Source organism: Mustela lutreola, chromosome 3 (assembly GCF_030435805.1).
Source record: "Mustela lutreola isolate mMusLut2 chromosome 3, mMusLut2.pri, whole genome shotgun sequence".
NCBI lineage: Eukaryota > Metazoa > Chordata > Mammalia > Carnivora > Mustelidae > Mustela > Mustela lutreola.
Genome location: NC_081292.1, coordinates 206347740 through 206373256, shown reverse-complemented (window position 1 = coordinate 206373256; position 25517 = coordinate 206347740). Strand labels below are relative to the sequence as shown.

Here is a 25517-nt window from a genome sequence, read left to right as displayed (position 1 = left end):
GAGAATACCCATTAAAAAAAGGAATGGTGATATTGTTATTTCTGTTTTGTAGATAAATAAATGCTTCAGAGATAACATAGCCAACAAACCTCATATGCCTTGCATAGAAGGGAGTGAAGAACAAACACAGGGAACACATCTTTTGATCACTGGTTAAATACTGCTTGGATAAAGCAAACTTATATTCACCAAAGCTACTAGATTCCAGTCACTCATGTTTTCCTTACTGCTTATCTGATTTTCTTTCTGTTTACTTAAGGGTATCTAGGATAGATATAATTTACGATTTAATCATCTTAAAATAGAATATCAATGATATCCATTCCACTGGTAGTATGAAAATAGGGGAACACTCTAGACCAGGTATTAGCAAGCTTTTAACTCCAGAGACAAAAGAGTATGGGTCTTGTTGACCACGTGGTCTCTGTGACAACTATTCAACTCTATAGAGACAACGCATAAACAAATGGGCGTATCTGTGTTCCAGTAACATTTATGATCCAAATCAGACATCTGCTCTAGATGCGGAAGAGAGCATGTTTTGTTTTTTTGGTCTTTTTTTTTTTTTTTTTTTTTTTTTTAATGACTGTTAAATACCTACATTGTTCCAAAGCCAAGGAAACTCTAGTCTACTACTTATATCCTTTAGGAATAATTTTAACATCACATGCCTAAATTTAATAGTTTCTAACCAAGAACTTTGAAAAGTGAAACTGATAAATAAAGGATAAAATCAGATCATAGAGTAAGAAATGAAAAACATATTTCTGAGATGGTAGATGCATTTTTATATATATGTTTATTTATAATATGTAATTTATTAATCATTATACTATTACTTGATTTTAAGTTCATTTTAATGGAAACAATGGAATTTCTAGAAAAAGTTTTTGGAATGTATGTGAACAGTTAAAAATGTCTCTGGAATAATATGTTATAGAGATTTTTTAAAAATATTTTTAAAAATTTTATTTATTTGACAGATCACAAGTAGGCCGAGAGGCAGGTAGAGAGAGAGGGGGAAGCAGGCTCTCCACTGAGCAGAGAGCCTGATGCAGGGCTTAATCTCAGGACCCTGAGATCATGAGCTGGGCTGAAGGCAGAGGCGTTAACCCACTGAGCCACCCAGGTACTCCAGTCATTGAGATATTAAAATTTTATAAATAGAAAGAATAAACTTAAAATGCTTAGATGTTGGCAAATTCTAATAAAAGATCCTTTGAAAAAATATTTTTGGGATATATATGCATATGCTTATAGTCCCAAGATTAATCTAATTTGATTTTTAATTTTATTATTATATTTTTCATTTTCTTCAAGATTATCAACTTTTGAGAAATACTTTAATTCTCCCAGAGATTTTGAACAGAGTAATAGGCACAAAATGGTGAATAATTATTCCATTGAATTTTTTGAATTTATGTAACTTTGTCTGAAATCAATGTCAATATTATTTTTCTTTAGGTATACTTTGACTATAAATCTGGAGAAAGTTGATGCCATTTATAAATAAATGACACAAGATATTATCATGGCAGAAACACTTTAGGCATATCCAAACAAAATAGGAGACTATGCACACCCCATGGAGATTTTCTACATTCATGAAAAAGCTAAGATACTTTTATGACCAATTTCCTACTTAGTCTAATTTATAATATCTCTAAAGTATAGTAAAAAATCATGCACTTGATTCAACAATGTGAATGATAAACTATATATTATTATATCGAATCCAGTGAAACAGATGACTATCAGAGGAAGAGAATCGGGGGCACAGTGGTCCTTGCCTAGGACACACACATAACTAATTTTTTCACAGGGTCTTTCTCCTTTTCACAACATGTGTAAAAGAACTTGCGATATAATCACTAACTGGTTTTTCATTTACACCCTTTTCTGATTTTAAGTTTGTGCACATTTTAAATATTTAGAATAATACATAAAGGAAAATAATTCTTTTAAATATATGTCACTGTAGGATACACATTGTTTGGTTGATTTTCTGTCCAGTGGCCATTCCTCTTTTTTTGAGGGGGAGTGGGGAACAACTCAATGATTTTCCTATAGAAGCTTAAAGCTTCCCACTTCTAATTTTATATGTTGGGGGAGTAAGCATTTAACATAGACTAAGCTAATCAATGTTATTCCTTTCTTGTGTGGAGCCAACACATAGGGCTTGAGAATCAAAAGACAGAAAACTATGCACTGATGAAATCATTGAAATTTTCAGTTATTTCAGCTAGTAAAGTCCACCTTTCCTCATCTTCTTAGCTCTTTGGTTTTTCCTTAAGCAAGTTGGAGATTGCTTTTGTCTACAGATGCTCTCTATGAGCAGTTTGCTCTTTTCCTTGAAGTGTTTACAGACAAATACGCAAATATAATTATCATTGTGATTTTTTACAAAATTACATGGTTATTTAATAAGATTGAATAGTAAATCATATGTGTTTATTTCTTTTATTCTATGTAGCTTTAAATAAATAATATGGCATTTTGATAGAAAAACATAGGTAAATTTTCAAAGAACTTTTTGTTACTAGACAAAATATCATCTCTTAATTTAACACAATAAAGATAAGACAAAATAAAAAATAGAAAATTAGACATAAAACACAGTAAATAGGATAATACAAATAATCGAGGTAATAGAAAAACACCCAAATATATAAATAGTAAAGGAATATAAATGATTTCACATTCTTCATAGAAAGAAAACACTTCATAGTGGAGATATTGCATTTTATTAGTTTTGAAAATATTTAAAAATATCAGTGTTGTTAGGGGTTTAATAAATATATTATTCCTACACATCTAGAAGGGATTGAAATTGTTCTAACACTTCCAGAAGACATTTGGTAAAAGATATTGTGACCTAGAGGTTTAATATGGGTTTCGTGCTATATATCACTCTCCTTTTTTCCTGAATTTGGGAACAACTTCTGAAGGTAATACTCTACACTATAGATTTAATTTCAATCCATATTGTTTCTAACCTTTATGAACATGTGTTTGATATCCCAAAGTTGAGAACCTAGAAGAGCAGAAACATTTATTACTTAATTTTATGTCCCAGCAAAACTACAAACTGACTTTCGTTGTATATTGTAAATAAGTTTATTTTGATGCTAATTTTTTTACGATTTATTTATTTAAGAAAGAGGAGAGCGCTTCCTTACATGCAGGAGTTGGGGAGGGACAGAAGAACATATACTCTTAAAGCAGACTCCCACTGAGCAGGGGGTCTGGCATGGGGCTCCATTCCAGGACTCATGAGATCACGACCTGAGCTGAAACCAATAGATCCATGCTTAACCAACTGGGCCATCTAGTGCTCCTACATTAATATATATATTTTTAAGATTTTTATTTATTTATTGGACAGAGAGCTCACAAGTAGGCAGAGAGGCAGTCAGAGAGAGAGGAGGAAGCAGGCTCCCCGCTGAGCAGAAAGCCCGATGTGGGGCTCGATCCCAGTACCTGGGATCATGACCTGAGCCGAAGGCAGAGGCTTAACCCAGTGAGCCACCCAGGCGCCCCCTACACTAATATTTTAGAAACATGATTTATGTGAATAACATATTCTAGTCCACTATCTTAAATAAGTCGTTCATGAAATGTTCTTTTTTTTTTAATACCATATTTTTCCTTTATTACAAATATGTTTTACTTTATTAAAAAAGATCTGCTGCAGCTCCTAATAGCTTTACTTTATCAATATTTTATATATATATATTTTTTTAAAAGCAGGTACAGTAAAATTTTTAAATTATATTTAAAATACCACTGATAATTATTATCAGGGCAGTCGTGTCATTTTTATTTTATTTATTTATTTATTAATTATTTTATTTTATTTTTTTTCAAGATGAAACATTTTTTTATTTTTATTTTTTATAAACATATATTTTTATCCCCAGAGGTACAGGTCTGTGAATCACCAGGTTTACACACTTCACAGCACTCACCAAAGCACATACCCTCCCCAATGTCCATAATCCCACCCCCTTCTCCCAAACCCCTCCCCCCAGCAACCCTCAGGAAATGATAGATGCTGGCGAGGATGCAGAGAAAGGGGAACCCTCCTACACTGTTGGTGGGAATGCAAGCTGGTGCAGCCACTCTGGAAAACAGCATGGCGGTTCCTCAAAATGTTGAAAATAGAACTGCCCTATGACCCAGCAATTAATTGCACTATTGGGTATTTACCCTAAAGATACAAACGTAGTGATCCAAAGGGGTACGTGCACCCGAATGTTTATAGCAGCAATGTCCACAATAGCCAAACTATGGAAAGAACCTAGATGTCCATCAACAGATGAATGGATCAAGAAGATGTGGTATATATACACAATGGAATACTATGCAGCCATCAAAAGAAATGAAATCTTGCCATTTGCGACAACATGGATGGAACTAGAGCGTATCATGCTTAGCGAAATAAGCCAAGCAGAGAAAGACAACTATCATATGACCTCCCTGATATGAGGAAGTGGTGATGCAACATGGGGGCTTAAGTGGGTAGGAGAAGAATAAATGAAACAAGATGGGAATGGGAGGGAGACAAACCATAAGTGACTCTTAATCTCACAAAACAAAATGAAATGTTCTTTTATTCAAGATACAAATTGCATCTACTAGTTAGTTTGAGATCTTTGTCATTCACAGAATAAAGCTAAACCACTATTTTAACTTACATATTTATGTAAACTTAGCAGAAAATGTTAGCATTGAAAATTAGAAAATTAATATTGACTTTATTTAGAATTATCTATATGTAAGATATTCTACCCCAAAAAAGACTTCTATATATTTTCTCATTTAATTTTCTAACAGGTGGGTATAATTATCATTATGTTGTTTTGCAACCTCTGGAGTTCCCCAGGTTAAGTCTGAAACTAGCCCCCGGACAGCGGGGAGAGGTGGGGAGAGACCAAAGAAAGAGTCCAGCTCACGGCTCACAGGTCAGCTGGTGGTCACGTCCTCTTGATTACCCCCTCCAACACATTATGCTTTGGATAAGAGAGTTGAGTTTTGGTAGGATTGTGAAACTTGTCCTTATCATGCAGCAGGTGGAGCTGGAAACGGCTATGAACACAATCCTCTCATCCTCGAATTTTGTGTCATGATCTCAACCAATTTGCAGTAGTGTTCTAGAGAAGTGGCCAGACGATCTTGCCATAGAATGGGAAGAAAGAGTCGTGTGGACAATGGCACGAGATGATGGGTATACAAGCATTTGCCAGCAGGTACATTCAGGCGACCACATTATGCACTTCATGCACTTTAGTTTAATCATCACAAATAAGCGAATGTGCTGTTTTTTCTTATGATCTCTATTTGAGAGATAAGAAAGTACAATCGAAGAATGTTATGCAGTTTTGCTAAGGTCACACAGGTAGATGTGGAGCTAAGCTTTCTATTGTCTGACATCAGAGCCTGTGTACTTTGAAGTACATTAAATTTACTTGGGAAAAAGTAAGATTTGAGCAGGTCATTAATAAATAAAAGAGAACAATAAAATGGACACAGAAATAAAGAGGTAAAGATGGGTCTTCCAGGTAGAACGAATAGCGTATGGTCATGAAGTTGCATTATTCAAAATGGCATAAACTCCTGGCTTCCCAGAGAGGTGCACGACAAATTAACAGAGGTACGTATACATCAACATCATTCTTTGAGAACACAAGAAAGGGAAAGATTTTATTACAAAGTGATAAGGAAAATATTAAAATTGATTTTTTTTTAAGTGACATATCTTGGGATGGCTCAGTTGGTTAAACTGAGTTAAACTGAGAAGTCAGTTAAACCTGACTTCAGCTCAGGTCACGACCTCAGGGTCCTGTAATGGAGCCTCTATCCAGCTCTGCGCTCAGTGGGGCATCCGCTTCTCCCTCTCCCTCTCCACCCAATAGCACGCTCTCTCTGTCTCCCTCAAATAAATAAATGAATAAAACTTAAAAAAAAAAAAAAAAAGTGAAAGATCTTCAACCGAGCCAGCAAACATTTGCTTGTGGAATATAAAATCCTTTCTAGCCATATAAAAGATCAATTGACCTAAAGAATTTAAAACTTACAAGTACTTAAAAAAAAAAAAAAAGATTTTATTTATTTGAGAGACAGAGAGAGTGAGAGAGCACTAAAGAGGGGAGGGTCAGAGGGAGAAGCAGACTCCCTGTGGAGCAGAAGCCTGATGTGGGGCTCAGTCCTGGGACTCTAGGACCTTGACCTGAGCCAAAGGCAGACGCTTACCCAACTGAGCCACGCAGGTGCCCCTAAAACTTACAAATACTTGATGAATCATGCAATATAAGAGAGACCGCTTAATTAATATTTTAGTTGTGTTTTGTCTTAGAGGTCTTAGAAATGTACGACAACATGTAAATTTGCAGCCTAAAAGAGTCAGATTTATGGAGTACCATGTTTTGAATCTTCAACATAACAATAGACAATTTTACCTAGGCATATATTTAAAAAATAGTTCTATTTTGATAGGCAGTGTCTCAGCTACATTGAGTTAAAAAAAAAAATCCAGATGTATTGGAATTTTTTTTATTTCATTTTACTTTATTTATTTTCAGTGTTCCAGCATTCATTGTTTATGCACCACACCCAGTGCTCCATGCACTACGTGCCCTCCATAATACCCACCACCAGGCTCACCCAACCCCTCACTCCGCTCCCCTCCAAAACCCTCAGTTTGCTTCTCAGAGTCCACAGTCTCTCATTGTTTGTCTCCCCCTCGGATTTCCCCCAACTCCCTTCTCCTCTCCATCTCCCAATGTACTGGAATTTTATAGCAAGAGATGGAGATTTCTTTCACTGCTTCATGCCACCATCTGACACACACTAATATTGGCATTCAGTTTTCTGAGGAGGATTCTGTGTGTCATGGTTACAGTCGTGAAAAATTGCTCAGAATATATGAAGGCTGTGGCTCTACACCAGTTAATAAAATAGAAGACAATGATGTTAATGATCTTGTTCTTTGCTAATGTTTATTGATTAAACCATGGAACATTTTATAATGAATTATTACACTGTTATTTTCATTTCAAAATTTTCCTAGGACAAAGGAAGTGTTCCCAAATATTCAGTAGCTATAGATACAAAGAAAAGGGCAGCATGACTTATATTATCTTATTGGTATCACACAATACATGGATAAGATGCTTGCAAAGCTGCCAGGGAAGGCAAAGCATATTTGTAACCTAACTAGATAGGTGCAAGAATTCACCCTAAAATTTAAATTTTTCATAATACAAATCAATAATAAAGATTTTATATTTTAGGGGCACCTGGGTGGCTCAGTTTGTTAAGTCACTGTCTTCAGCTCACGTCATGATCCAAGGGTCCTGGGATTGAGTCCCACATCGGGCTCCCTGCTCAGTGGGGAGCCTGCTTCTCTCTCTGCCTCTGCCTGCCAATCTGCCTGCTTGTGCCCCCCACACAAATAAATAAATAAATAAATAAATAAAAAGATTTTATGTTTTATAAATTGACTCTAAATACAACAAATTTTTGAATAACAAGTATTAATACATTTACAATTGGTTTGCAACTTCCTCACATTCTTTGACTTAATGTTAATATGTTGAGTTGAGTTGAGAGTCGATGAAATTACTTGACAGACATGGGTTTGAAACTGACACACTTTTGCTTCACACCAAAATCAAGTATTCTAAAAAAAGATGATGACATTTTGAACATATTTGATCTAATGAAACATTATTTAAATTAATTTCATGTATCTCTTTATATTTTCACTGTGGCTACTAGAAAAATTTAAATTATAAATGTTGCTTGCATTATAGTTTTTTTGAATGACACTACCTTACATAAGCTAAAGGAATTCTGATTGTTCTAGCCTTGCCAATGAATTGATATTTACCTTTTTTATAATATTTGATTGGAAAATCAAACAGGATTGTACGGATTCCTCTTCTATTTTACTACCTTGTATTCACAAGGCAGAAATCTCATTACATAACTGGCTCTGGACTGCATAGTCACTTTTTAGGTCTTTTCAAAATACAGCACACAAAAATACTTTATGAGCTGAACAATAGGAGACATTATGAGGTTGGAAAAACCCTGTGTTTATTTATATGTGAATTGCCATAATTGCAAAAGATTATTTTCATTAAGTTGTCTGATTCTCTTGTGGATCAGTTTTCACATTTTAAATCTTTATATATCTTATTAACTTAATTCCTTTACATCTGCTTTCTAAATCGTAGGGTTTCCTTCCCTGTTTTACCTGCTCTTTACCTCACTGAAATTCTTCCATATCTTTTGCTTTCAGATTTTAGTTAAATTACACAGATGTGAAGATTATACAATAAAACAAGGGAGCATTGGAGCGCTTGAGTGGCTCAGTCAGTTAAGCCTCACACTCTTTTTTTTTTTTTTTAAACATTTTTTTTTTTTTAAGATTTTATTTATTTATTTGACAGAGAGATCACAGGTAGGTAGAGAGGCAGGCAGACAGAGAGAGAGGGAAGCAGGCTCCCTGCTGAGCAGAGAGCCCGATGCAGGGCTCGATCTCAGGACCCCGAGATCATGACCTGAGCCGAAGGCAGCGGCTTAACCCACTGAGCCACCCAGGCGCCCTAAGCCTCACACTCTTGATTTTGGCTCAGGACATGATCTCAGGGTGGTGAGGTCCCGTCCCCTTCCAGCTCTGCACTGGGTGTGAAGCCTGCCTAAGAGTCTTTCCCTCCGTCGCCTCCTTCCTCTTCTCGCGTGCATGCGAGCTCTCTCTCTCTCTTTCTCACTTTCTCTCAAATAAGGAAATCAATCTAAAACAAAACAAAACAAGCAAACAAAAAGAACACACAAGGGAACATTTTCCAAATGCAATGATGGCTACATGCTTGCCTAAATTGTCCAGTGAGCTGAATGTACACATCTACCTTGCTTGGGGAAACTCAGGAACTCTCAGAGAGTGCTTATTCAGAAACTGATTTCTATTTCCTTTCTTTTCACAAGGTTTTTGAAGCAACAACAAGGCTCCTTCTCCCTTTGTATGTGTAATGCTACTTTTCCACTCTACAATAAGGGAATACATTGGGGAGAGCCTTTTCACTTGGCTACGTTTTTCTTAGCTAAAGATAAAATAATTCCTTTTCATTCTTTTTAAACCTAAGAGGACACCACATTTATACTGCTTTTATATCAGTACACCTTTTCTCCTGGCCAGGTTACCCATGACAACCCTCCAGTTTGCTATATTGAACAAATTTTTCTGGATAAAGATTAAAAAAAAAAAAAAAAAGATTTATAATTGGAAACCACCTTGGTAGTATTATTGTGCTCACTTACCCTTTTGTTTTATTTATTTGACTCCCAAGTCAAGAGTGAATTTTTCACAGGTTGTACTGCCCTACACTGTGATCTAGCCCCAAGTGTATGGGAAGGTGACAATTTAAGGTCACTGATCTTGCTTTTAGTTGTCTTCAGCTTATAAGTAGCTGCCTCAGCCAATATGTTTTACACACACACACACACATACATACACACATAGGAGTTTATACAATTCAAATCCCCTTGGGCCCTCTTGTATTGGCCCAAGGTCGTTGATTTCCAATTATAAAATGTTCCTCCATTTTAAAGCACGCTTTGCCAAACCAAGCTGACACATGGGAGTTTTAGGCAGAGCTCCTGCAGGAGGTCCCTTAACATTTTCCTTTTGAAGCCTTGGGGATGCATTAAATAAAGTTCATAAGCCACTTCTGAAAACAAAATTCTATTTTGAGAGCAACCAAATGACTGCCCTCAAATAGTTTCATTTAATAAGAGTGTGCAAATTTTAATTATGTTTCTAAGGAGACTGTGCCTAAAGTTCTAAGAGAAATAACAACCATAGCAATATTTGCATATACATAGTATTTGCTCATCAAGAGTTTAAAGTTTTTTAATAAGCACCACTATGTTTGCCCTGATAAATTCATGGAAAGAGGAATCTCAGTAACATTACCAGAAGGGATAATTTTATCTATTCATTCTCTGCATTTGTTAAAGAGAGGTTTTCTTTTTGTTATAGTCTCAGAAATGGAATCATTCTGCCCATCAGTAAGAATAAAAATGAATTCTGTGTCGAATGTCACAAGGTAATAGAAATATTTGCTGTCAATATCTTGCAATTTGCAGTCATGATGAAAATCATCAGGCAATAATACACCCATAACCGTTTTTTAGAGAATGTATTTACTTGATTTCAACCTTTAAGCTTTCTGTTCAAAACCAGTGTTTACTCGCTCTTTTCAAAGTTTAGGAGAAATAGCATTATTCTGGAGTCTGTATTAATAGGAATCCTTAATAGTTCTGTGACCTTCTCAAGTAGGTCATTATGCTATTGCTTTGTGACTCATCCTATCACTTCATTAACATAACTACTGTATTGCTACAAATAAAGAAAAAAAAATGACTTCTTTCCCTATTAGACTTTCTTTCTGTATCTTCCATTTATCCCCATGAATATATTAATTTTGGGGAAGTTGGATATTATTTTCTCAAGCACACTAACCATTCAGTCACAAATATTGCCCTTATGCATGATGATATATGGATAGACCATAAGATGGCATAGCTAAAAATGCAATCATAAATAAAACACTAGGTTGATAACCATTTTTCTCTTCATCCCTTGTATTAACTCTAATTTTAAATTTCGGTGCAAATCAGTCTTGCTATTGAATACTTTTTTAAAAAGAATTTATTTATTTATTTGACAGAGAGAGACACAGCGAGAGAGGCAACACAAGCAGGGGGAGTAGGAGAGGGATAAACAGGCTTTCCACTGAGCAGAGAGCCCAATGCAGTCCTTGATCCCAGGATCCTGGGATCCTGACCCGATCCAAAGGCAGACACTTAATGACTGAGGCACCCAGGTGCCCCGAATACTTTTTTTTCCCTTAAGTGTCAAGCATATTACTTATCTTCTTAGCCAAACAATAAATATGAGTTTCATTTCTCCTTGCTTCCAGAAGAAAACAGGCTAGAGAATAAAAGTTGAGATTTAAACTACTGAAATATAACTGGTTTCAAAGCAATGAGGTATTTCATAACATAGACATTTATCTCCATATAACAAATGACTTTTTACCCTAATTACTTAAAAGTAGTAATGATCATCCTTGAAGAAACTAAAAGATAAGAAAGGTTATGGCAGGTCGGGGCTGAAAAAAATGTTCTTCTTTCTGAAAAAGGAATTCCAAAAACACAGCCTGGATTATAGAATAGAATCATAAAAGGAAGTTCTGTAAGCACCCGGACAGACGGAAGAGGCTTCTTCAGGTTGGAAGGAGTGTGTCAGAACACTGCAGGCAGCCATAAATTGGAAGTCACTCCCTCCCCACCAACCATCAGTTGAGGAGCGCGAGGGCACAGTGGGAGACATTGCATGTAGTAAAAAGTACTACTGCTTGAAGTGCTTACAGGTACATTCAGTAAGATGAAGGAGGAAATCAGTGGGGCATATGTTGACAAGGAGAACATTTTGACATATCTGTTTTCTTTTTCCTGGATTTAGATGCTATGATCAGAGATATAGGAGCTAACTGTGACTATGAACTATGAAAATGAAACCCCGAAACTAAAGATGACAGAATAGAAAGGTAAGAAAAAACCTCTATGGCCTGAATATTGGATTTGTTGCACCTCTGTGAAATGCCTACATCAGAGATCTGGTTACCTGTTGGCCACTACGGGTTTGAGTGTTCAGAATATTAACTATGAGAAAATAGCATGATGTGATCCCAGCAAAGCTAATATAATTTGGTCTGCATTAACACAGTTATAATACTGAGAACGAGAAAACGCTATAATGCTTTGGGTTGCATTAATTAAATCTCAGTTAATTACATTGCTTTTTTGTGATAAGAACACTTAACATGAAATCTACCCTCTTAAATTTTTAAGTGTGTAGTAATACACTGTTGTTAAGCATAGGTATAATTCTGTACAGCAAATCTCTAGAAGTTTTGTATCTTGCTTAACTGAAACTTGATGCCCATTGATTTTCAAATCTCCACTACTCCTCCCCGCTCAGATACTGACAACTACGGTTCTACTCTATATCTCTTTAGATCTGACTATTTTAGATACCTCATTAAAAGGAATCATGAAGTATTTGACCTTCTATGACTGACGTTTTACTTTACAATAGTGTTTTCAAGTTTGATCTTTGCTCCATACTGCAGGTTTCCTTCTTGTTAAAGGCTCACTGATGTTCTTTTGTGTGTATACACCACATTTTCTTTATCCACTCATCCTTGTGGACATTTAGTTTGTTTCCACACTTTGGCTCCTGTGAATAAGGCCACAATAAACAAGGGAGTGCTAATGTCTCTTTGAGAACATAATTTCATTTCTTTTGATTAAATACGAGAAGTGGAATTCATGGATTTATGGCAGTTTTACTTTGACATTTTGAGGACTCTCTATACCAGCTGCACAATATGTTTTACATGGCGGTACACCATTTTGCATTCCCACCAACAGTGTGCCGGGGTTCTGGATTCTAGAAAGCATGAGGCATCACACTTCTGACTTTAAAATCAAAAATATTTTGCAAAATCAAAATATTTTACAAAGATACGGTAATTAAAACAGCATAATACCGGCATAAAGACAGACGTATTGACTATTGGAACAGAATAGAGGGCCTAGAAATAAATTCACACACATATGATCAATTGATCTTCTACATGGGTGTTAAGAATACAAATTGGGAAAAGGATATTCTCTTCCACAAAAATAGACAAGTGGAACTCCATCAAACTAAAACACTTCTACACAGCAAAAGGAAGAATTAACAGAGTGAAAGGCAGCTCACAGAATGGAAGAAAATATTTGAAAGCCATATATCAGGTAAGGGATTGATTTCCCAAATATATAAGGAACACCTTATATAATAATAATATAATAATAAAAACAAACACGCAAACAATGACAAAAAGCTAATGACCTGATTTTTTAAAAAATGAGCTAAAGACTTGATTATGAATCTCTTTAAAGAAGACATACAGATGTTCAAAAGATATATGAATTTATGCTCAATTTATTTAACCATCAGGGAAATACACATCAAAACTTCAATAAGTTTTTATCACCTCATATCTCTCAGGATGGCTATTATTAAAAAATAGAGAGAAAAGTGTTGGTGAGAATACAGAGAAATTGAAACCTGGTTAATTCAGTTTTGAGGACTTTACTTTAGAGGTAATATATACAAACTGTAATATACTTATATGTCAGTAGGATGAAGAAAAGACACAAAATCCTCAAAAAGAAATATTTAAAGAAACAGCAGTTATTAACTTAAAAGAAGAAAAAAATATTGTTTTCTTTTAGAGGAAGAAGTAGTCATTTCTTGAATTTAGGAAGTATAAAACTTGGTTTGAAAAAGACACCCAGGGAAGTTGTCCTCAAGTTGACTTTGAATAGGAAATTCTAGAGAGATATGTATTGGCTAAATCTAATCATATGAATAATTACATTAAATATTGACGGCCTAAACACCCAGTTAAAAGACAGATATTTTTAGGTTGGCCTACTAGATGTTGCTTGCAAGGCATTCATTTTAAATATAAAAATAATATAAATATAAAGTTTACAGATTGAATGTAAGTAGATTAAAAAGTCAATATCATGAAAACTAAATATAGGAAGGCTGGAGTAACTGTTGTAATATCAGATGAAATAGACTTAAAGACAAAGAATTTTACTAAAAAAAAGGACTTTCTATAATAAGAAAATGAACACTATATTAGCAAGACATAACAAAAATAAATGCATATGTAATAATAAAGTCTCAAAATACATAAAGAAGAAACTGGTAGATTTAATGGGAGAATTACATAAGCCTTTAATTATAGCATATTTGACAACCTCTCTAAAACTAACAGAGAAAAAAATTAGTAATTAAAATATTTTTTATCTTGATCATGGTGATTATTTGACAGATAGATCTGTGTTTCAAGACTAAATTACATAATTTGGGTATGTGCAGTTTATGATACTTCAGTTACACTTCAATAAAGTTTAGGAAAAAATATACCTATACTTTCATCAAAGACACATGGAGTTAACTTTCTCTAGCAATTGAAACAGCATAGTCCCTTTTAAATTTTAATCTGGTGCAATTTTTTCAATGAACTAATTTAATTATTCTTTTATTTATAATTATTCCATTTGGGCCTAACGTACATTCATTTTATAAACAGTCTATAAATATTACAAATATCTAAATGTTTCTTCTTTGCTTCCCTCCTTCTTCCATTTTTCTTCCCTTTCACTCACTATCTTCTAGATGATTTTAAATTAAAATGATTAATTTTCAACAATTTTCACTAGTATTTGTTTAGAAATTATGCTTTCAGTTTCCTATCTAAAAATGTTCACCTTGTTAAGGCTACAAACACTTTTCCCAATATTTTCAGCTAGAAATCTTACAATTGTAGGTGTTTTATTTAGACCTATAATCCATTTTAAATTATTTTTTTGCTTATGGTTCAAGGTATGTGTTGAAGTTATTTTTTAAATGTATATTCAACAGTTTCAGCACAATTTGTTGAAACACTTTATCTTTTTCAATTGGAAGCTTTTATCATCTTTATAAAGAAAAGCAGTGACCATAAACAATAGCACCATTTCTGGTCTCTTCATCTCTTCTATTGTCAAATTGTCAATATTAACACTAATTCTATAGTCTTGATTATTGTAGCTTTGGAATAAGACTTGAAATTAAATGATGCAGGTCCTTTAAATTTAAGGTGATTTTTTTGAAGTCATTTTAGTTTGTTCATTTCTACACCAAGAGCCTACTGACACTTCCCTGGAATTTTGATGACCCTACTGGTCGATTTGGGGATTAACAATATTAATATCATTCACAATAATATTAACAATATTGAACCTTTGGAGCTCTAACACGATGTATCTTTCTGTTTATCTTCCTTAATTTTTCTCAACAATGTTTTATAAGTGTACAGTATGTCTTGGTCATCTTTTGTCAGATTTAACCTTAAATATTTTATTATAAATGACATTTTTAAGCTCTTCTTTTCTGATTTCTCATTGCTATTATGTAAAACTACAATTGATTTTGTATATCGATCTTGTTCTTACAAGTGACTTTACCCAAGCAATATTTCTCCAAGAGAAACGCAAACTTAGGTCCATACAAAGATTTATACATGAATGTTTACAAGGCTTTATTTGTAATGGCCTCAACCTGGATGCAATCTAAATGTCCATCAGCAAGTCAATGGATAACCAATTTGTGATATATCCAAACCATGAAATATTAATCAGCAATAAAAATCAATGAACAGTTATTACACTCAAAATACAGGAAAAAAATTTCAAAATATTTGTGCTGCACGAAAGAAGTCACACAAAGAGGTACACACTGCATGATTCTATTTTTATAAAATGTTAGAAAATGTAAACTGATTTATAATGATGCAAGGCAATTCAACGGTTGTCTGGGGTTCGGGTGGCAGGAGCGGTGGGTAGGGGAGACGGCGGAATAGGATGAGGGAACACTTGTGGTAATGGAGATGCTCGATATTTTGATTGTGATAATGACACACTAATGCAAAGTTGTGCACATGGTACAAGTTAAAGATGTGAAGTTTATCACATGTCAACTATCCAAAAAAATTAAAAAGCTGCCAAGCTTCTATAGATGTCTCAAAATATCAAGGCAGCAAAATGGGAGAATCTAATAGATGTCATAAGTAGAAAAAGAAAGCACCATTAGGGTCTTCTCAATCATGAATTTCCTGAACCAGTGAAAATAAATACAATTATTGTAAATTCAGGATATCATTATAGTCTTATCTTTTAGAAGATATCATGTTAATTTCTGATCTCATTTTTATGTTAATTTAATCTTGTTCATGTCTTTTTAAAAAAATTTTTATTTATTTATTCGACAGAGAGAGATCACAAGTAGACAGAGAGGCAGGCAGAGAGAGGAAGGGAAGCAGGCTCCCTGCTGAGCAGAGAGCCCGATGTGGGGCTTGATCCCAGGACCCTGAGATCATGACCAGAGCCAAAGGCAGAGGTTTAACCCACTGAGCCACCCAGGCGCCCTATCTTGTTCATTTCTGATCTCATTTTCATATTAGTGATGTTTTAAAATAAAATACCACATCCCAAAAATCAGGATTGCTCATGGAAAGAAGAGGCCCAATTCTTTTTTTTTTGGATAAAGGTATAAGATTAAGTGATACTTACTGCATTATTCAAGATAAATGTTAGTAGAACAAAAATTTCTAACAATACACATAAAGTGATTGCTTGTCTCATGCTAAGTTTAAACATAAACACCCTCAAGTTCCTATAATGAAAAATATTAGCCATTTGAATTTCAAACTTAAAGCCAAAACAGATTTTCATGATAACCTTAGTTATTTCTATTCCCTAAGTACTCTGATAGCTCCACTGATAGTGCCAAATTTTCAGTGAGACTATTGGCAGAATCATGGGCTTTAAAATTTTTTTTTAAGAAGCATTTATTATGTGATTAGCTGAAGTGTATCAGAGTATATTAGGGAACAATAATGAAGTAAATAGTCAAGGAAGGGCATATTCAGTAATATTACGTATCATATCTTCTTAGTAGGTCTCTCTTGTATTTTCTTTCTTTCTTTTTTTTTTTTTTTTTTTACAACCAGGACCTCTTGCAAATGATAATTGTGGTCAGACTGTGAAGAATTTTATTCCAAAATGTGCTTTTATTATTGTGTTGCAGAAAACACCTTCTTTACACATGGAAGGTATTTGCCATACTCAGCATAACTTATTGAAAAACAAAACAAAATAAACTTGTGCTTTAGGTTTTTCATTTCTAGTTAAGACATATTCCTTCATGGGAAGATACGATTTTTTGAGAATAATGACTAATTATGGATTATTTTTCATAGAGATACACAAAGTGAATTTTAAATATTGAGGCAAAATGGATGTGGGGACATTGTCACTAGCCATGAATTTTTGGATATACCAACAAGTGCTTAAAAAACTAAGAAAATTCTGCTTATTCTTTCATAATTATGAAGACATAAAAATTCACTTAACTAAGCATATAATAAGGGGCATTTTGATTTATATTATTGGTTCACCTCCAATTCAAGTTAATAATGAAGAGATTTAATACTCATGAGGAATGGGATTTTCTTTTTTTTTTTTTTTTCCCTTAAAGATTTTATTTACTTATTTATCAGAGAGAGAGCACAGGCACAGGCAAGGGAAGAGGCAGACATAGGGAGAAGCCAGCTCCCCGCTGAGCAAGAAGCCTGAAGCAGACTTGATTCCAGGACCCTGGGACCATGACCTGAGCCACTGAGCCGAAGGCAGTTGCTTGACCCACTGAACCACCCAGATGTTCCAATGAATGGAATTTTCAACATAGTAACCCTTTTCAATATTTTTATTACCAAATCTCTATTTAAAGAAGCTTCAAAATCATTTGAACATCCAGATTTCTTTCCCTCTTTCCCCAGAGTTTAAGCCTTAAATTAAATTATCAAGGAATGACAATAAATTTCTGAATAAATGCCCTATGGAGAGATGTCTTTTAGCTAATTTTCATGCAAAATAGACTTACTTTATAAATCATCATTATTCTGGCAAAGCACACATTAAAAAAAAATCTTAGAAACCCAGGATAAGTTATTGGAAATAAATGACATTGAACAATTACTGTTAAATTGATTTTTAAGATTATAAATTTTTATTTTCCTCTGAAATAAAAAAAAAGAAGTGGAGAAGTCAGGGTTTGACTACTGATAGGATGTTACAATTTTTGAGTTTGAAAAATTATAAGGATTGAACATTTTTAACCGAAATGGAAATACTCAAAAATATTTTGTTACATTTTCACAGTCAGTAAGTAATAAATACTTGCTACAGGAAATATCCAAATTGTTAATATTTTATAACAATTGTAATTTTACTATAGAATTTTTAATATAATCTATGATACATATTTTTGGTGAAAGGTTAACACATAAAGTATATGCTTTTCCCTTTGGAATTTTGAATTTGAGATAAGCACACTATGCACATATCAGTTTATACATAACACTGATAACTGATCACACACATATATTCTCTAAAGTACCTCTGGCTCAAACACTTGAGAGGATTCAACAAATTCGTTCCCTATCACATACACCGGAAACGTATATCGTGGTTATTACGCACCAGGCAATGTTTGCCTTAAGTATTTTACTCATTCTCACTTTATCATCATATCAGCTCTGTGGCACAAATTTCATGATTCCAATTTGTGGACTTAGAAACTGAGAAATGAACAGTCGATTAGTTTTACAAAAGTCCAGTGTTTGAGATTGAAGCCCAGTTCTGTTTTGTCTCCAAAACGCATTCTCTTCCAGTTTTTTCCTTCTATTATGTGCTGGGGACAAAGACTAAAAAGGAATGAGTTCCTCATTCTCTAGAGTTTATAGTGAAGTAGCTGATCCAGATAAGCCAAAAGAAAAAAATATAAAGTAGAGTTTAATATATTGTAACCTAGTGATCACGAGAAAAGAGAAGCCTGGTGGGGTAGCACAGAAGGGTAATTAACTCTACTATTGGGGTATTAGGAGGTGAACAGGGAAGGTGTTGTGGTGACTTCCTGAAGGATGAGGGAGCATCAGTGTCTCTAAAATATGCAAAAGATTGTGCAATATTAGGGGGGAAATGGTGTGATACCCCAGGGGCAGCATAAAGCAAGACTGCTGAGTTCTTGCTAACAGGTAAAATATCCAGAATGTTGTACAGTGAGGATAGTGTCAAGACTGCAGTTTGGGGAGATAGTTAGGGCATGTGAAAAAGGGTTTAAATGACTATGGGGGCGCCTGGGTGGCTCATGGGTTAAAGCCTCTGCCTTCAGCTCAGGTAGTGATCCCAGGGTCCTGGGATCGAGCCCTGCATCAGGCTCTCTGCTCAGTGGGGAGCCTGCTTCCTCCTCTCTCTCCCCCTGCCTGCCTCTCTGCCTACTTGTGATCCCTGTCTGTCAAATAGACAGATAAAATCTTAAAAAAAAAAAAAATGACTATGGTAAGGGGCTTAACTTTATCTTTTAAGCCCTGGCAGAAAAAACGAAAAATTTAAAGCAGGCATGCATGGGAACTGTGACACTGGGAAAGACACAGAAAGGTATCAATTATATCAGCAAATAATTACTGTGGAGGCTGCATAGTACACCGACGGAGATGGGAAGACCACAGACAGACAGACAGGTCGGCTGGTTCAGACAGACAGACAGGTGGGCTGGTTGATCCCAGTAGCGAGCTGAGGTGTTGATGCAATACTAGAAGGAGTTTACTGGAGACACAGAGGCTGGTGGTCAAAAAGTAACTCACGGAATTAAGATTTTGGGAGCAGAGCATTTATGGTCAATAATAGGGCACAGCGGATCGCCATAAGGGTAAGTGGGGGAGACAGTCTGGAGGGCATGCGAAGTTGAGAGAAAGAAGACAAGGAGCTGAGAGGTCAGGGTGCTGAAGAGCCTCCTTACAGATGTTTAAAAATTTAAAGTCTAAAGGGTAGTCATAGTAGAGGAATGGTTTGGACGGTGTGTGCCGGAACGTCGTTCAAAGCTCTGAAGAACAAAGCCTGGGTGTGAGGGTAGGTGTAGGTGGGAAGAGCAACGGGGGGAGAATCCTGAAGCCCCGCGGGGTCTGCAGCCGCTTCGTCGACGCTGAGCCTGAAAGAACGTGTGCAGCGGACGGTTCTGAGATGTTGGTCCACTTGCTGGCCTGTGAGCTGGTCACCATTTCATGCGTGCTGACGGACACCTGACCCCTAGGTCAGAGGCCACCGTTCACTATGCCCGGCCCCGCAGTCGCCAGCGTCTCAGCAACTGGAGGCCTGGTCTCCCATCCACGGCTCCCTGCAGGTCACCCTGGGAGGGAGACAGCCGCACTTGTGGGGGTCTGCGTGACAAGGGTGATCTGTGGCCTTGCGAGCCCGAATCTTTCCCAAGGGGCAGTAAACACGCCTACCCCTGGCTCCCGACGAAGTGCTGTCTCTGCCTTCCACAGCAGCTGACCATACACACGTCTTGGAGAAGAGAGTCCAGGACAAATCTACAAGGAGCCTCACGCACAGGATTTGGAGACGTGTGAGAGACGCATAAGAAATTGTTTTGCAACCCCAACAGCTAGACCAGATAATAAATTTAACTGTTTTAATCACCATGGCTTATTGATATTTTTATGGGCGAACAGATGCACTGATTTTAAATAGGATATATTTATTAATACAAGATGAGCTGCTCAGGCATTTAAAAGAACCAAACAGGGGCGCCTGGGTGGCTCAGTGGGTTAAGCCGCTGCCTTCGGCTCAGGTCATGATCTCAGGGTCCTGGGATCGAGTCCCGCATCGGGCTCTCTGCTCCGCAGGAAGCCTGCTTCCCTCTCTCTGTCTCTCTCTCTGCCTGCCTCTCCGTCTACTTGTGATCTCTCTCTGTCAAATAAATAAATAAAATCTTAAAAAAAAAAAAAAATAAAATAAAAATAAAAGAACCAAACACTAGCTGAAGTTTTTACAATTTTAAAAATAATTTTCGTAATCCTAGAATGTTGTAGAACTGAACTTAAATTATCTGTAATTAATATTTTCATGTTCTGACTGCTGTCCCTTTTCATTTATTAACGTTTTACTGTTTTTAACAACACACAACACAGCAGTGAACTCAGGCTTTCCACATTTTTTTTCCCTCAGTTAAAAAAGAAAAAACAAAACATTTAACTTCATTATTTTCTCTTAAATTGGTCATCAAATTTGACACCTCATCTGGCTTTGCAGATGTTACATATTCACTATAGATCTGAGAATTTTAATAGCAGTTATTACTGTATTTCCACAACAAGAACTAGACAATTAAAAACATCATCCACGGAATGAAACAAAAGAAACTTAGAAGCAAATCCTTATGCACATGTGAAAAAGTGACAGAGTTTTAATTAGGCATACACATTGTAGCTCAGGGAATCCTGGCACTTCATCCAACACTACTGAAAAGACAAAGCGCCTCATTGTATGACCTGATGTCTTCATAGCTGGGAAGCAACAGTAGAAAGAATCTTACATTTTACGCTGAATGGGACTGGTGTTCTTGCCTTGGCATCTGATTTCTTTCTCTGAACAGCAGATCAATAGCTCCAATCAAGTACAACATATCCTGCTGCTGATGGCGACTCCCGAAATATCTTATTATAATAATGCTGTGTTTGGAAATCACCTTGCAAACAGAAGGGTCTCAAGGCATCTTGAAAACCTTCGACAACTAATTTACAATATACATATTATAGCAATGCCATTGCTTTCTTCTGGGATGCGGACATCTCTTGGGTGAAAGTGATGCACAGAGTACAGGAACGCTGTACAACTGGTCAAGAATTCGCACTTAGTGGGAGCTGGCGAGAGAATCTTAAGACCCACAGAATGCATATTAATAATTAGTGGTTGGCCAGGGTGCTAGAGTTAACAGTGTTACTTTTGAAAAGGTCTATGATCTTAATAAGTATGCAAAGAATTGAGCTCTGGAAAAGAGAGAATTTGTAGAACGTTGTTTCAAATAAATGAAAAATCCCACTTCATTGATCCACTAGAATATGGAGGCACATGTTTAAATGTGAATGTCAGGACGCCTGGGTGGCTCAGTTGGTTAAGCAGCTGCCTTCGGCTCAGGTCATGATCCCAGCGTCCTGGGATCGAGTCCCACATCGGGCTCCTTGCTCAGCGGGGAGCCTGCTTCTCCCTCTGCCTCTGCCTGCCATTCTGTCTGCCTGTGCTCGCTCTCTCCCCTCTCTCTCTCTGATGGATGAATAAAATCTTTAAAAAAAAAAATAAATAAATGTGAATGTCTCCTCTAGCTGTCAACCGCTTAAAAGACTCCTTTTGTTCCTGTGAATTTGTAAGTGCTCTTTCTTGTAAACAATAAAGCTGAATTCAGTGACTATTTTGGGGGCATTTACAAAGTGACAGATATTCCAGAAGATATGAAGAATATAAGTAAGAATAAAGCATGAACTCTGAGCTTGAGGAATTCATCTCACCTGTACATTTTACAGGAGGTTTTTAGTATCAGGATTTTCCAGGTGAGATGTTAGAAGGATCTGAGTGAAACTTGCATTTAAAAAAATTATTCAATCATGGGACGTTAGGATGAATATTTAAAAAATAACAGTTAATTAGCTTCACTTTTAAAAATATAACCATTAATAGTGATAATTACAATGCACATTTTTATTGTAGTTTTTTAAAAAATAAAAATATTAACAGTAACCTATTTTTACTCACTAGTTAGTAGTTTAGTACTATAGTAAAAAAAAATTCAGGATTTAAAACAAAATTAGAAGCTCCTTGTTAATCTACTATTATAGGTGACATGAATCCCGGGTCTGCTTAAAGATAAAAAATAGATATACTGAAGTGACATAAATTACTTTTTAGTGCATGAAAATGTCAGATAGGAATGTATCTTGCTATGGCCCCACACTCTAAGGGGTAATTCAGACTCAGTTTGCCTGCTTTGCACACTCAGCATGCAGTGGTAATTATATGTTGGACCTATTTGACTACATAAGGGAATCTCTTGCTTAAGATTCTGTAAACACACACACACACACACACACACACTTAAATAGCTTTTTGGGCATGACTGAACCTACATTTGAACTGAAATGAAAGTTTTAAAAAGTCTGTTGATGTGCTGAGCACATTCCCACCTTACTGGAGAATGGGTAACACATCTAAGTGTTCTCTGCTCAAGGCTTTTGTTTTGTTTTGTTTTGTTTTTGTTCCTGTGTTTCTGGACCAATTGATAATCCTCTTCTGTGCTGTAATGATGCTGTTGTTACTATTGATGATAATAATTTGTTTTAATGTTTTTATATTAATTATAAAGATGTATTAGCATGTGCAAGAAATCACTCTGAAAAGGAAGCCTTTGAGCCTGGAGGACAAAGGAACAACCTTCTGAAATGCATCTTTCTGCCTCTTTCTGCTACCCTCAGACTAACTGGTCTACCATGTAAATAGAGGCTTTTACATCTTTACATTACCTGCTTTGTTTGAGATATTTGAGAGGAGAGACCAAAAGAGAATAGAATGTTAATGTTTGTGTGGTTGCAAGTCTATGGACCGTAAGGTCCCTTAATTCCCAGAAACTATTAATATTTTACCTTATGTGGCAAAAGGAATTTTGCAAATGTGATCAAATCGATGGGGACCTAGAGATGGCAAGATTGTCTTGGATTACCTGATAGTAACTGTAATCACAATGGTCCTTATAAAGGGAGGTATGAGAAGCAGATTCAGAGAAGGTGCTGTGACACGTGACAAAGGATGCAGAGGGTCAAGAGCAGACACAAACCAAAACATGCTGGTAGCCCACAGAAACTGAACAATGCAAAAGAGCACCCGAAGGTTATGTAGCCTAGTCAACATCTTGATTCTCGGACCTCTGATCTGCAGCACTGTAAGATAGTACATCCATGTTGTTTTTAACCACTAAGTTTTGGGCAATTTATAATAGCAATGATAGGAAACTAATAAAGCAATAAAATAAAGAATGTTCTGATTAAATCTTTACTCTTTATCCTGGAAATTTATTTAATATGATAATCAGTCACCTTTATTAAAAAAAAAAATAACAAAATGGGAGTTGTAGCTGCTATCCAGAAAAGTATTAAGTTTTACAAGATCAGTTACTAAAGGAAATTTTTTTTAGATGAACAGAAGACTAGCTCTATGTTTCATGTGGGCCTGTGCTTGCTACTTTCTGTACACCTCTTCCATGCCTGGTGTTTGGTCTCACGGAAAGGTACTCATTCATCCAAAGCCATCGTGCACTCTCTGTGGAAACTGTCCTGATAGTTTAGGACTTGAACAATTTTCAAGATTTTCTCTTGCTCCCATCTTCTTCTTGAAAAACTCAGGTCGTATAAAATAAGTAGCGCCGCACTTGCTAGAATCGCAAGCTCGACGTCATAGTCGATTCAACTATGATTCAAATAAGAATTATCACAGAGCTGGGTTACACAAGGAACTTTAAAGGCAATAACTTCACTTTTTTTTTAACTAAGCCATATTAATATTCTAGAGTCGGACATTAACATGCCAAAATGATCTAAAAGATTAAGGAGCAACTTCAAAGAACCAGTAGTGACAAAATGAAACCTCTCATTATGCTTCCTTTCTTTCCTTCTTCTGTTTTTCAATATCACACCTGCGAGATGCTCGGATGAGAATGGGTATACGTTTGGCCAGATGTTTTCAGTGGTGGGTCCTTTGTTTTTGAAAACACCAGACAGAGGTGAAATGAAGTAGTGGAGTGTGACACCTGCAACAGGTCCTCCACTAATTGTCTTTCTTCATTCCCTTTCCCCTTGAATAATAAAAAGCATGAAGAAATTAGCTCATTTTTGTTCGCCCGAAAATTCAGTGAATGGCTTTCCAAATTACTGGATGTTTCTATAACGAATCTGAAATGCTGAAGGCTAAGCTCACCAAAACTTTTACAGGGCTTATTACGAAGATTGGCAGTCATCTTCACCCCGTGCCCTGTGAGAGGTCAAATCTGCAGGTGAGATTCGCATCAGTGTATTGTCGCTTACACGCTGAGTGTCACTCAATGTGCTAGAGATGGCAAACGGAGGTGAGCAGCATCACAGAAATCCCCAGGCCCCGATGAAAACCTGCGAAGACAGTGGTGACATTCAGACAGGAGGAGTGATCTTTGATGAATAATATCATTATTACACGGCCCGGATGAATTAGGAATGTTATGGGAAGGTGCAGAGAGACCAATACAATTGAACTCCTTTTGTTTTTACTTTTCATAAATCCTGTTTCCATAATTCGTGAAAGAACCGGTATTAACATTTTCAATCATGCATTGTCTTCCAAAATTCCTTACATAGGCTGTTTGTTAAAGGACAGTATTTTCCCTTGTATATTTCACGTCTCCCGGTGCCTTAAATTTTTCGGTTTTGAAGCCCTGGTAGGTAGCTAAAGGCAGTCCTCTATTCTGAGTAAAGGCAAGTGATTAAGTTAAAGGAGTTGCTAGATTTTTCTCACAAGCTAGTGTGTGAGGAGAGTACTGATTCCCCTCTCATCTGTCTGTCTGTAGCTGGCTGCATTCCTGGTTTCTCTCTCCGTTGTCTCCGTCTGCTTCTTCTCTTAGGCTAGGGGTAAAAGTTGAAAGGTTTAACACCCTTCTAAGTGCTATTTGAGGCACGAACAATGAGCTGGGCTGATAATAGATGCTTGATCCGCCACCTCATGAGAAAAAGTGTGGAGAAAACTGGAACTGCAAAAGAAAATTCTAGATGAAAATCCTAATTTGTAATCATTTTATGATTCTTGTCAGTTTTCTTCCTGCCTTTCAGTTCTCACAAAGCTATCCCTCACGTAAGACTGCATTTTGTTCTAAGACATTCTTCAAGAACTAAAAAAACAAAACAAAACAAAAACAAAAAACAAAAACA

General features: G+C 36.0%; 1 long non-coding RNA gene across 1 annotated transcript in view; it reads left to right on the top strand.

Moving 5' to 3' along the window:
* LOC131828216 (uncharacterized) overlaps nt 1-25517 on the top strand; it is a 129526-nt gene that overhangs the window by 85100 nt on the left and 18909 nt on the right. The window contains exon 2 of the long non-coding RNA XR_009352290.1: nt 11534-11618. This is a non-coding gene — a long non-coding RNA (uncharacterized LOC131828216). The remainder of the gene's footprint in view (nt 1-11533; nt 11619-25517) is intronic.